This window comes from Triturus cristatus, chromosome 5_1, assembly GCF_964204655.1.
Source record: "Triturus cristatus chromosome 5_1, aTriCri1.1, whole genome shotgun sequence".
In the NCBI taxonomy this organism is placed as follows: Eukaryota; Metazoa; Chordata; class Amphibia; order Caudata; family Salamandridae; genus Triturus; species Triturus cristatus.
The window spans coordinates 163,738,048-163,750,779 of record NC_140587.1 but is presented as its reverse complement, the minus strand read 5'-3'; the positions used below and the strand labels follow the sequence as shown (position 1 = coordinate 163,750,779).

General features: G+C 41.9%; 1 pseudogene; it reads left to right on the top strand.

The window, feature by feature from the left end:
* Positions 1-1,414: 1,414 nt before the first annotated feature.
* LOC146830519 (uncharacterized) lies at positions 1,415-3,762 on the top strand (annotated as a pseudogene).
* Positions 3,763-12,732: the final 8,970 nt, after the last annotated feature.

The window sequence follows — 12,732 nt, the reverse complement described above, 5'->3', positions numbered from 1 at the left end:
CATTGATAGTCTCTAACTTTATTTGTACAAGTCACTGAAACGTGAACCAAAAAAGAAATGTACTTTACAAAAGATTTATGTTGAAGAAAGTAAAACATTCCTCATTTTAGAGCTCTAAAAAGAAACAAATTATTTGTGCCAGGAATGGTGAAGAACATGGAACTGAAGAAAGGGCTGAATGTCAAAGTAATATCACAAATTTTGTATGTTCATTATAAGTTGTCAGGTCACTAAAGTAAAATGACAAGAAGCAATTGCCAAATTTTCCATTTCAAAGTATGTAAGAACTAAAATATTGGTGACAATTAATATCCACGCAGTGTACTTGAGAGCAAACTAATCAGTGTTGTAAATTCTATCTGATGGTTTATAAGGAATGTCTTGGAGACCCAAGCGCCTTTGAAACAAAACAGTATCTCTACACATGATGTGACCGAATTGTGAGGATTACCAATCACCTCAATTTAAAAGAACAATCTTTTGTCTATGTCTCCTGTGATACAAGAGGAGATAATACACTGTTGAAATGAAAGTAATTGTGAAAATGCTTTCCCTGTTTTCACCACAGCAAAAGCGCTGGATTATCATTTTGAATATAGAAACATTTTCTCCAGGAACTCTGTCTCATGGGTTGATCTCAGTTGTTTCAAAGTGTCTCAGACTGCCAAAGTCAATTATGTACCTACTGTAGCTTTAGACACAAAGCAAAAAAGGTTAGTACTGGGATAGGAAGGTTAAAAGAGCCCTCTGTTGTGCTATTGATAATTTAAAAAAATCATTGTTGCATGTCTTAATTCCCGATCATTACTTGTATGAACAAATTTAGCTTAAATGTAAGCACTAAACCCCAAAGACCTTGTCAGTGCTTTTAAGACTCCTAAATCCAATGCGATAAACTGGAGTCACAAAATGAGTCTAAATTAACTTGAAAGAACTGACCTGGGCATAACTTTGAGAAAATGATTCCATGAGGGACATCTTTAAAAAAACAGGGGGATCCTCTGTGAAAGTGTATTGGGCAAGTTAGATAGACTGCCTTTAAATGTAGGAAAAACGATCTCCTAATAAATCTATGATTCATTAAATACAATTGTTTGGCAGAGTATGTGTAGTGTATTTAAAAGTTAATGCTGAGTGTAACATGAAGTAATACTGACTCTGGAATCAGATTCAGTCCTAAGATGAACTGCATCCAGGAAAAAATCCAACTTGGGGATACACACAACTCGAGTAAGACCAATGAATGTGAGAACAGCTTCAGTTCTCAATCCCACCTCACTAAACATGAGAGAACTCACAGTGGACAAAAATCTTATCAGTGCTCTGAGTGTCAAAAAGCTTCAGTCATAAGGCTACTCTAACTCGACAAAAGAGAATCCACACTGGACAAAATCCTGATCAGTGGTCAGAATGCCAGAAAAGATTCAGTATGAGATTTAGTTTAATTCAACATGAGAAAACTCACACTGGGCTAAAACCGTATCAGTGTTCTGAATGCCAGAGAAGCTTTAGTCAGAAAATAAGTCTCACTTACCACGAGAGAACTCACACTGGGCAAAGACCTTATCAGTGCTCTGAATGCTTGAAAAGCTTCAGTAGGAAATCTAGTCTCACTCAACATGAGAGAACTCACACTGAACTAAAACCGTATCAGTGCTCTGAATGCTGGAAGAGCTTCAGTCAGAGATCTGATCTTGCAAAACATGAGAGAACTCACACTGGAGAAAAACCGTATTAGTGCTCTGAATGCTGGAAGAGCTTCAGTCAGAGATCTGATCGTGCAAAACATGAGCGAACTCACACTGGAGAAAAACCGTATCAGTGCTCTGAATGCTAGAAGAGCTTCAGTCAGAGATCTGATCTTGCAAAACATGAGAGAACTCACACTGGAGAAAAACCGTATCAGTGCTCTGAATTCTAGAAGAGCTTCAGTCAGAGATCTGATCTTGCAAAACACGAGAGAACTCACACTGGGCAAAAACCTTATCAGTGCACTGAATGCTGGAAGAGCTTCAGTCAGAGATCTGATCTTGCAAAACATGAGAGAACTCACACTGGAGAAAAACCGTATCAGTGCTCTGAATGCTAGAAGAGCTTCAGTCAGAGATCTGATCTTGCAAAACACGAGAGAACTCACACTGGGCAAAAACCTTATCAGAGCACTGAATGCTGGAAGAGCTTCAGTCAGAGATCTGATCTTGCAAAACATGAGAGAACTCACACTGGAGAAAAACCGTATCAGTGCTCTGAATGCTGGAAGCGCTTCAGTCAGAGATCTGATCTTGCAAAACATGAGAGAACTCACACTGGAGAAAAACCATATCAGTGCTCTGAATGCTGGATGAGCTTCAGTCAGAGATCTGATCTTGCAAAACACGAGAGAACTCACACTGGGCAAAAACCTTATCAGTGCACTGAATGCTGGAAGAGCTTCAGTCAGAGATCTGATCTTGCACAACATATGAGAACTCACACTGGAGAAAAACCGTATCAGTGCTCTGAATGCCAAAAACGTTTCTGTCAAAGATCAGGTTTAACTCTGCATGAGAGAATCCATAGTGGGCTCAAACCGTATCAGTGTTGTGAATGCCAGAAAATGTTCAGATTGAAACAAAGTCTCACTAAACATGAGAGAACTCATAGTGGGCAAAGACCTTATCAGTGCTCTGAATGCTGGAAAAACTTCAGTCAGAAATCTAGTCTCACTCAACATGAGAGAACTCACACTGGAGAAAAACCGTATCAGTGCTCTGAATGCTGGAAGCGCTTCAGTCAGAGATCTGATCTTGCAAAACATGAGAGAACTCACACTGGAGAAAAACCATATCAGTGCTCTGAATGCTGGATGAGCTTCAGTCAGAGATCTGATCTTGCAAAACACGAGAGAACTCACACTGGGCAAAAACCTTATCAGTGCACTGAATGCTGGAAGAGCTTCAGTCAGAGATCTGATCTTGCACAACATATGAGAACTCACACTGGAGAAAAACCGTATCAGTGCTCTGAATGCCAAAAACGTTTCTGTCAAAGATCAGGTTTAACTCTGCATGAGAGAATCCATAGTGGGCTCAAACCGTATCAGTGTTGTGAATGCCAGAAAATGTTCAGATTGAAACAAAGTCTCACTAAACATGAGAGAACTCATAGTGGGCAAAGACCTTATCAGTGCTCTGAATGCTGGAAAAACTTCAGTCAGAAATCTAGTCTCACTAAACATGAGAGAACTCACACTGGAGAAAAACCGTATCAGTGCTCTGAATGCTGGAAGCGCTTCAGTCAGAGATCTGATCTTGCAAAACATGAGAGAACTCACACTGGAGAAAAACCATATCAGTGCTCTGAATGCTGGATGAGCTTCAGTCAGAGATCTGATCTTGCAAAACACGAGAGAACTCACACTGGGCAAAAACCTTATCAGTGCACTGAATGCTGGAAGAGCTTCAGTCAGAGATCTGATCTTGCACAACATATGAGAACTCACACTGGAGAAAAACCGTATCAGTGCTCTGAATGCCAAAAACGTTTCTGTCAAAGATCAGGTTTAACTCTGCATGAGAGAATCCATAGTGGGCTCAAACCGTATCAGTGTTGTGAATGCCAGAAAATGTTCAGATTGAAACAAAGTCTCACTAAACATGAGAGAACTCATAGTGGGCAAAGACCTTATCAGTGCTCTGAATGCTGGAAAAACTTCAGTCAGAAATCTAGTCTCACTCAACATGAGAGAACTCACACTGGACTAAAACCGTATCAGTGCTGTGAATGCCAGAAAAGATTTAGTCAGAAAATAAAACTCACTAATCATGAGACAACTCACAATGGGCAAAAACCATATCAATGTTCTGAATGCCAGAAAAACTTTAGTCTGAAAAGAAGTCTCACTAAACATGAGAGAACTCACACTAGGCAAACACCTTATCAGTGCACTGAATGCTGGAAGAGCTTCAGTCAGAAATATGCTCTTGCCCAACATGAGAGAACTCACACTGGAGAAAAACCGTATCAGTGCTCTGAATGCCAAAAAAGTTTCTGTCTCAGATCAAGTTTAACTGTGCATGAGGGAATCCACACTGGGCAAAAACCTTATCAGTGTTCTGAATGCAGGAAAAGCTACAGATTGAAACAAAGTCTCACTCAACATGAGAGAACTCACATGGGGCACAAACCTTATCAGTGAACTGAATGCCAGAAAACCTTCAGTCACAAAATGTATCTCACGCAACATGAGAGAACTCACACCGGGCAAAAACCTCATCAGTGCTGCTCATCCCAAAAAAGCTTTAGTGAGAAAGCTAGTTTAATTCAACATGAGAGAATCCACATTGGGCACATACCGTTTCAGTGTTCTGCATGCCCTAAAAGGTTCAGGCAGAAAACCTGTCTCGAAAAATCAAATGGGCGTGGGGAGGGGGTAGAAGCATGCGGAAAGGACACTCAGCTTCCACAAGTGTAGCATGTTTTAATCAAATGAGAGTGAATTTAATGATTTACTGGTGTCTTCATGTACTAGTTGTCTAACTGTTATGTTATGTTATGTTATGTTATGTTATGTTATGTACATTTATTACGCGCACAGATACTCAAAGAGTGTCCCGGCGCGGTCAAGGAAGAACCAAAAGAAAAGAGGGAATTAAGAGAAGAGATACGTTTTTAACCGTTTTTTAAAGACCACCAGATCTTCAATAGAACGTAGTGATAGGGGGAGCGTGTTCCAAGCACGGCCAGCAGCCACGACCAGAGAGGCGCCGCCTAACCGGTGCCGCTGAAAGACAGGAATGTTCATTAGCTTAAGTGCCGAGGACCTCAAAGAGCGACCCGGCACGTAGAACGAGAAGCGTTTCTGTAGGTAACCAGGACCTTGTCCATGCAGCGCACGATGGGCTATGGTGAGGGTTTTAAAGGCAACACGAGCTTTCACTGGAAGCCAATGGAGGGAACGACGATAGCCATGAACGTTCTGCCTAGGACCCAGCCCACCCAGCAAGCGAACAGCCGCATTCTGGGTCACTTGCAGCTTGTTAAGGGCATAGGCTGGAATCCCAGCATAGAGGGCATTAGCGTAGTCTAAACGGGACAGAATAAGTGCCCGAACCACCGATTCCCTGGCCGCTTGCGGAAGCAGCGGCAAAAATCTTCTCAACACTCTGAGTAGGCCAAAACAGCAACCTGACAAGCGTTTGACCTGACTAGAGAAGGAGAGATTACAGTCGAAATAAACTCCCAGATTCTTCACGGTCTGGCTGCTAGAAGCCGGAGGTGGGAACTCGGGAGGCCAAATTAACTCTCTAAACCCTGAGGGGAAATTACCAAACATCAAAACCTCCGATTTATCCTCGTTGCATTTTAAATGAGCAGAAGCCATCCAAGCAAAAACCGAGGAGAGACAACTCTGCACAAGGGCCACCGAGGATCCCTGCTTATCCCAAGTGAACAGAAGTTGAGTGTCATCGGCATAAGCAATAACCTTAGCCCCCAACCCCTCCGCTAGGTAAACCAGAGGCGTGAGGTAGATATTAAACAGGAGGGGGCTAAGGGAGGAACCCTGGGGGACCCCCGTGCCAACCTGTCTAGGTGAGGAGGCCACCGGTGGTATCCAAACTTGCTGAAGACGGCCATCTAAAAAGGATTTAATCCAGCCCCCGGCGAGGCCAGATACCCCAATCTCCGTCAATCTATCAAGCAACAGAGAATGGGGGACAGTGTCAAAGGCTGCCGACAGGTCAAGCAGCACTAAGGCTGCCTTCCCGCCGGCGTCCAGACACTCTCGGATAGATTCAGAGACCTCCACAAGAGCACCTTCCGTGCTAAAGGAGGGACGGAAGCCAGATTGGGCGGGATGAAGAAGTCCTCTACTCTCGACAAACTCCGACAGCTGTTTATTCACTATTTTCTCACAAACCTTAGACAAGCCAGGAAGGAGAGAAATAGGTCTGTAGTTGCCTGGGGTGGAGGGGTCGAGGGAAGGTTTCTTCAATAAAGGAAGAATTTTAGCCTGCTTCCAGCGGCTGGGAACCCTGGCTTCCTGCAAAGACAGGTTAATAATGTAATTAACCTCCACATTCACCGTCTCAGCCACCGCGGCCAAAAGTCTTGCTGGGCACGGATCGTCCGGAGAGCCGGATTTAAGACCTTGAAGGATTCTCAAGGAGCAGGACAAATCCACCGGTGAGAACTTGGACAGGGAGTGAATAGGGGACAAAGCTACCGGACCAATAGCCGATGAGTCCAAAGAAACATAGGGCCCGTCAGCACCGACCGGGCAGGGGAAGCAGCTTTGTATCTTAAGAATCTTGTCCCGAAAAAATGCAGAGAGCGTCTCGCACCAATCCACAGAGGCCGGCAGGATGCTACTCTGCGCAACCGGGGACATAAAACTTTGAACAATAGCGAAGATCTCCTTGGCATTGTTCTGAGCCAGATCAATCCGGGTGGTAAAGAACGCTCTTTTAGCAGAGGAGATAGCTTTATAATACCTCTTCTGAGCCTGCCTGAGCTGCGCCTTAGCAGCCGGGCAATAGTTGCTGAGGCGCCAAGAGCGCTCTAGTTTCTTGCAACCCTGTTTAAGATGTCGCAGATCCTCCGAGAACCACAGTTTAGAAGGTGATTCCCGTGACTGTCTAGCAGAGGTTGGTATGGCAATTGCCGCCACAGAACACAGAATCCAGTTGGAGAAAGCAACCAGACACTGATCGAGGTCTTGAGGCAGGACTGGCCTGTTGTCCTCCAGCGCCCTGGCAAGAAGGATAGGGTCAACTTTCTTAAACGCTGGTTTAGAGCCGAAGCTGGGTCTATTGCTAGGCGAGGACACTGACCATGAAAAACCAATAAAATAATGGTCGGACCACGAGACCGGAAGCGGCGCTTTAATTGAGATAGGAAAGTTAGAAAGGATAGGATCAAGAATATGGCCCCCAAGATGGGTAGCCTGATTGATCCATTGTGAGAGCTGTGTGGATTGGCAGATATCAAGAAACTCACTTGTGTCCTTTGAGTTTAAGAGGTCTAAATGGATATTAAGGTCACCTAGGATCATATAGTGAGAGAAACGCAGGGCTCTCAAAGACACCGCCTCCACACAGGCCTGAAGAAAAGTATGAGCCGTGCCTGGCGGGCGATAGATCAGAGAGCCCCCCAAAGAAAAATGGGCAGAGCAGCGGATACTGAAATCCAAAACTTCACATCCGTCCCACGTACTGAAAGAGCACTCAACCACCTCCCACGTCTCTTTGAAGATAACTGCCAGCCCTCCACCTCTCCCTGTAGTCCGGTCTAGCCTATAGATTTTATACCCCAATGGGATAGCCAGAGGTACAATCGGATCGGAGGTATTGTCGAGCCAAGTTTCCGTGACAAAGAAAAAGTCCAAAGAGTTGTCCTCCAGAAGCTCGAAGACCTCCGCATGATGCTTTTTCAGAGAGCGGACATTAAGCAGCGCTGCTGAAATAGTGGAGGCGGTACGCGGTTTAGCGCTAGGTGTAGGACCCAGTACTAGTCGAAAACCACAATTCCCACACACGAAGTTCAAAGCCCCGTCCAAGTTAGGGGAGGAGAGGGAATTACAACACGACCCGCGCAGCTGTTTAAGATACTCACTGGAATAGGACCGGAGGCAGAAATCAGCGACCCCAAAAAGGGCAGCATGACTGGCCCCGGCTCCCGACGAGCTGCTGACGGGCGCAGACGGGCTTGCCTTAGGCGCGCCCGCTGCGCTCGTCCGCTGCGCGAACGCGCAGCGTGCATTTAAGTAGTGTCGGTGGTCCAGGAGACTAGAGCGTCAACCCAACAAAAATGGCGTCAAGCTCTAGGCGCCGGAAGTGAGGAAAAAGTTCACCTCGTAAGTGGTTCAAACTTCCCCAAAGTTGTGCAAATGAGCAAATAAAGATCGTTTTTAAAACACAAGAATTACTAATTTTAGCAGCCTACAAACGGAAGTTGTGCAAAATGAGCAAATAAAGATCGTTTTTTAAAACACAAGAATTACTAATTTTAGCAGCCTACAAACGGAAGTGGAGACGAGTTGAAATTGCCCCCAATTCTGTAGTTCACCAAAGCTGTGCAAGGAGCAGATAAAAGGATCGTTTTTTTAAATAAAACACATCTATTACAAATTTTGGCAACGTTAAAACGGAAGATAAAAGCACAATAGCAAGTAAAAAAATAATAATGGTTCAGCCCTCAAGCACCTGCGAACGCGCAGCGTGCATTTAAGTAGTGTCGGTGGTCCAGGATACTAGAGCGCCAACCCAACAAAAATGGTGTCAAGCTCTAGGCGCCGGAAGTGAGGAAAAAGTTCACCTCGTAAGTGGTTCAAACTTCCCCAAAGTTGTGCAAATGAGCAAATACAGATCGTTTTTAAAACACAAGAATTACTAATTTTAGCAGCCTACAAACGGAAGTTGTGCAAAATGAGCAAATAAAGATCGTTTTTTAAAACACAAGAATTACTAATTTTAGCAGCCTACAAACGGAAGTGGAGACGAGTTGAAATTGCCCCCACTGAAAGCCTTAAACAATATTTTCCTCTGGTGGTGTTAACTGGTCACCATTATGATGTAGTATCAGGCGGCATCATCATTGGGTTTCGCACATAGGTATTCACTACCCTAGGTGAATACCACCTTCTTTAGAGGGAAAATACTGCAGGGATCTGTGTAGTGAAATATGAAATTGCCTCTTATATCTAAAAATTGGCATTTTCGTGTGATGCTAAGGACAACGTAAACGCCCGAACAAGATCACCACCTCACTTATTAATCTTACCCCTGTATACTGCACTTCTATTAAACGTCAATTTTTAGATGAGGGTTTAGGGTAGACAACTGGTACAGAAAGACACGAGGAAATCATTAAGTTCACTCTCTTATGATTAAGACTGAAAACCTGTCTCACCCGACATGAGCCTTTACATTGTGGGCAAAAACCTTATCAATGCTCTGAATGCTAGAAAAGCTTCAGTCAGAAATCTGCTCTCTCTCAACATGAAAGAACTCGCGCTAGACAAAACCTTGTCACTGTTCTAAATGCCAGGGAAGCGTCTGCTGGAGATTAAGTTTGATAATTTGTTTTCTCGTTGTGTGTTTTCTCATGTTAAATCAGTGCTCTAAATGTGTTAAAAACTTCAGTTGTAAATGCAACCTCTCTTCATGAGAGAGACAATGTGGGAGAATAAAAGGAATTCGCTGTCGACACTGGGGGGGGCGGGACGTGTTCAGATTAGCAAAACCTTCACAGGTAGCAGCCACAAAGACATCAATTCATTGATTGTCCAATAATCTGTTTACTGAGAAAAGCACACAGCAAAGGATGGAAATGCTTGAATTAATGTAATTGCCTAATGACTATTTGTGGGCTCATTCCACTCAGTTTGTTTTGCTTCCTGAGTGTTAATAAGCCATGGCTCTGACCCACAAGGTCCAGTAGATCCCTAACTTTAAGGCCACACCCCTATGATCTGCAATGTAAGTAACTCAAACTGTTTCCACCCTTAATGAGCCTCACCAGGTAGCTGCAGCAGGATTCTCTTTGTTGTAGGTCTCTGTGGGACCAACGTCTGTTCATGTTTGTGCTACTTAGGACTGATCATTATGGAAAACTAAAGGTGATGAAGGACTGGTAGTTAATCTCAACAACATACACCACATCATTCTCTTATCTTTGGACAACTAAAGACAATGCCATCCATATGGAAACCATTCTTGGCCCCAACCTAGATAGTTATAATCACTTCTGTTCCGAGGTGACACAGCCCAGTATTACAAAGATCCACTTTAATGGCCTCTTTCCATTTTGCTACAAATTGAACCTACTTCCCGTCTGCTAAGGAAAGTTTACAAACTTTAGAATCACAAGGGAGACTCAAAAATCTGTGTTGTACATTGTTAGTACTACTAAAGTACTACAAAATGCTGTTCACAAACTATGTGCGGTCTTTCTGCCTCTCCCATCTTTTTCTGTGTGGAGTTAACTATGTGCGGTCTTTCTGCCTCTCCCATCTTTTTCTGTGTGGAGTTAACTATGTGCAGGCTTTCTGCCTCTCCCATCTTTTTCTGTGTGGAGTTAACTATGTGCGGTCTTTCTGCCTCTCCCATCTTTTTCTGTGTGGAGTTAACTATGTGCAGGCTTTCTGCCTCTCCCATCTTTTTCTGTGTGGAGTTAACTATGTGCGGTCTTTCTGCCTCTCCCATCTTTTTCTGTGTGGAGTTGTTTGCCCGGCTGCAGAGTTTCTGCACGCCTTAGTATACATTTTAGTAGTAAATGTGGGAGGGACAAAGGGAAGGTGCTGTAAAATGGGAACTACTTATGTATAAAAAAGAGGGGCTAAGGAATGAGTAAGGAGCAGTTTAGGGCAGGACAAGCGCTCACCCACAAAATTGAGTAAACCCTTTTCTATTTACAAGCCACACTTCTAAATTTACTACAGCCATAAAACAGTCATAAATGTGTCCCAGCTCAGAGCTGGAGTAAGCCCAACATCACACATGGCCATCCACTGGAACTGCAACACCCTCCCATAAATAATAATGGAGGTAGGGATGTAAAATAAAACCCCATAGGAAATAATGTAAAACTAAATATTTTAATCTAGTTAAAAATCAAAATAAATGTAATTTAATGGAAAGATATGTAAAAAGAAAACATTTCAATATATTAAAATGTTTCAATAACTTTTTTTAAATTTTAAACACTAATATAACATTCCTTTTTATTAAAGTATAATTGCATTTGTTATAATTAATTCTGTGCTTCACATTTAATAATTATTAATACATAATAATGTTTTTACTTTAGGTGGGAAACTTTTAATTTAAGCTTAGGAAAGAATATACTTTTTAATATATTCAACTTGGGTGGAGTTCTCCCTGTGTAAAAAATGAAATAAAAATAAAATATACAGAATGCTTAAAAAGTACATTTAAAAAAATTAAGTGTTTTATGTTAACTATTACTTTAAATTGTATATATTTTAAATGTAGAACAAAATAAAAAATGCTACAACACTATTAACTTGTATTTTAGTTACATATTGAATTGATTTTAAACATGTAAAAAAAATGTTTATTTAAAGATCTGTTTTAAAAAATCCCACCTAAAGTAAAATTATTGTATTGTCTTATTATGTACTCAGAATTACTGAATTGCTTATGCACCTCTGTTCAGAGGGGATACAGCCTTAAAAAAAGGTATGTATAGAATTAATTGAAATTATTATTTTAATAGTTACAATATTTTTTTAAATTTAAAAGTTAACATATTTTATCATGAACTAATTAATTTTAAAATATATGTAATTTTGTAGCATTATTTTGAATGCATATGTAGTTTTAAAAGTCTCAATAAATGATTTACATTTATTCTTATTTTCTATGGGGTTCTTGGGTTTTCCATTATTAGTGGTTGGCCATGCTAATTACACTCCTAAAGGTGAATAGCTAAAAGTAGGAAAGTTACTCTAAGATCATCCTTGCATGTTTAGATTACTCACAGGTGTAAGATACCTTTGTGAATACCCCTCAATGTGTTCAACTGGACCGAGGTGTTTCGTTTTTGTGGTAAAGCTAAACTGGACATGGGTACTAGGGCTGTTATTATAGCAAATGAGATGAACGTGCGCGAACACCAGAGCACTTGTCTGATGTGTTTTTTTGACTGAGGAGGGGCAACGGATATCTCAAAGTAATTTTCCTGTACTTGCTACATCATTGGACCTCCTGCAGGACTTTTGCAGCTTCTACTCGATATAGCAATAGTAGGCTCAGGTAATTTCTCCATGTTGTTAACCATGTTATCGTGATTTGCTTTTATATTTTCCCTTCTCCTCTTCCTTTTACCTGATTTTGTTGCATTTACCACCCCATTGGCGCTGAAATATCATCTGCTGGTAACTGCTTCTGAGGAACTCTTATTCTTCATGTACATTTTTATATGATGAACAGTTTTTACCTTCGCTGTACGGCTCCACTGTAAGCACAGAGAGTCCAAAACCTGAGGTTCCTGCGCCTCCATCTGCCTTTTCCACTTGGATAACTTAGATATGGGTTGAATCGCTGATCAACCTTTGAACTTGCTGTGATACACCCTGACGGTTATAAGTTTCATGTTTGAACTGTCAGTGTGAGCTCCAGTGTGCTGCTATTACTCACACAACGTTCCATGATTTGGTTCGGATAATCAACCTTTAACCCTCTCCATAACTTGGAAGCTCTGAAGACCTCACAGCTGTTGTAACTGCCTGATGTTTGATGCATTTGATGGCAGCAGAAGCAGGTTCGACTTGATAACCCAACTCTACTTTGTGGGCATTTTTCACTTCGATCTCCTGACATTCTGAGACTGATTCAGCCCTAAACTTGCATCAAATTCCAGGGTTAATCATCATTACCACTACCCCCTGGAGCATGGCTACCGAGGTCATCTTCTATTTTGCATACAGATTTATTATTGATTCAGTGGATCTGCTTTCTTTTAAAATTAATTTTCCTCTTTGTGGTGTTGAAAACATGACTATGAGCATTGTTTATTTTCTTTAGGACAGTTGTTTTTTTGCTAATTAATAATCCTAAAATCACATACCTGCTTTGGATTTTGCTCTTGAGTAATCATTAAATATTCTTTTTTATCTAAACTTGGTTTGAATCTTGAAGTTCCTCGACTCCTTTTATTACAAGGTATTGACATTTGTGACTTCCACTGTTTTCCTTTAAGGCACATTTACCTTTGCTGAACCAAGTATGG